Source organism: Phoca vitulina, unplaced genomic scaffold (genome assembly GCF_004348235.1).
Source record: "Phoca vitulina isolate PV1807 unplaced genomic scaffold, GSC_HSeal_1.0 scaffold29, whole genome shotgun sequence".
NCBI lineage: Eukaryota > Metazoa > Chordata > Mammalia > Carnivora > Phocidae > Phoca > Phoca vitulina.
In genome coordinates this window covers 6,818,828-6,820,308 of record NW_022589732.1, presented here as the reverse complement: position 1 = coordinate 6,820,308, position 1,481 = coordinate 6,818,828, and positions in this window count along the sequence as shown.

Here is a 1,481-nt window from a genome sequence, read left to right as displayed (position 1 = left end):
TTGTTTTGTTTTGTTTTCTTGTTATTTCTTTAGCTGCCTGATGGAGATCTTTGTCTATTTGTAAAAATGGTAAGTCTTTCTTTTTTCATCATTCATTCATGAGTTATATTTATAATTTGAATTTTACAGTTAAAATTATGAGGAAAATCAATCTTTTTATATTTTGGAATTAATTCTGAAAGGACTTTGCTGGATTAAAAAAAATAGTGGTATCTAATAAATGGCCAATAATGAATGTAAATATAGTTGTTATGCAACAACAACAAGCAAAATATGCAATCTTTTCGTTCATTAAAAATCCATTCATGGGCGCCTGGGTGGCTCAGTTGGTTAAGCGACTGCCTTCGGCTCAGGTCATGATCCTGGAGTCCCGGGATCGAGTCCCACATCGGGCTCCCTGCTCAGCAGGGATTCTGCTTCTCCCTCTGACCCTCCTCCCTCTCATGCTCTCTGTCTCTCATTCTCTCTCTCGCAAATAAATAAAATCTTAAAAAAAAAAAAATTAAAAAAAAATCCATTCATGCTAATATTCTTTCATTTTTTTTCAAAAGCTGAGACAGACTGAAAAAGAAAGAGAAGCACTGATTGTTCCTCCTTAATTTATCAACACTTTTATCACCTTCTTGCAGTTTCTTTACTTCTCTTCCATAAAATTTTTATGGAAATTAGCTTCTCTTTAGAGAGGACATTTGTCCACCAATAGTTCCTGTCAAGAATTTCACCTAACTCCATGTCAAATAATAGACAGCAAAAGCTCTCTTTCCTAAATGTATTCCTCTACCAGGTGTGGTAAATGTGTGACTAATGATTACTGCTTCCTGCTGTGTCTTGCTTAGTTTGGTAATTAGCTCTCTCAGCTGCTCTCATCGTAAATGAAGGGGTCCTAGTGAGTCATTTAAAGAGGCTGAATGAATGGATAATCCATCATTTAGTCTTTTTGAAAAAGCCCATTTATAGGGGAAGCGCACTAGGTGGTAAGTAAGCTTCAGCAGGAGAACTTGTCAAAACATAATCTAGTTTTATTTGCATCGGATATTTTCGAAGTCAAATCTCACGGTCTGTTATTTGGAGTTTTTAATGTCCTTCCTTGTTCCACCTTAAAACTGATAACAATAGAGGAGGAAAGCATGGAGATTAAAATATGCATGTGCCAAATGTTTGAATATGTCCTTAATTATAGCAGATATTAGGCAAAGAAATCGTGAGTATGTTGAAAAAAATCTTGCAATCTGAGCAATATGTTAGAAATAATGCCTGAAAATTTGCAACCCTGCTTTAAAAGACAGATGATTATAGTTGTGTCTTTGAGAAAGCTATCAATTCATTTAGTGTATTGTTAGAAGCCTGTGTTTTTTTTGTTGTTGTTTTTAACAATTTCTGGTATGGTTTTTTTTTTTCAATTTCTGGATTTTTGTGCAGATAATGCAAATTTTCTCAATGGAACTGGGGATGGAAGATAATGCACATCACAGCAAAAATTG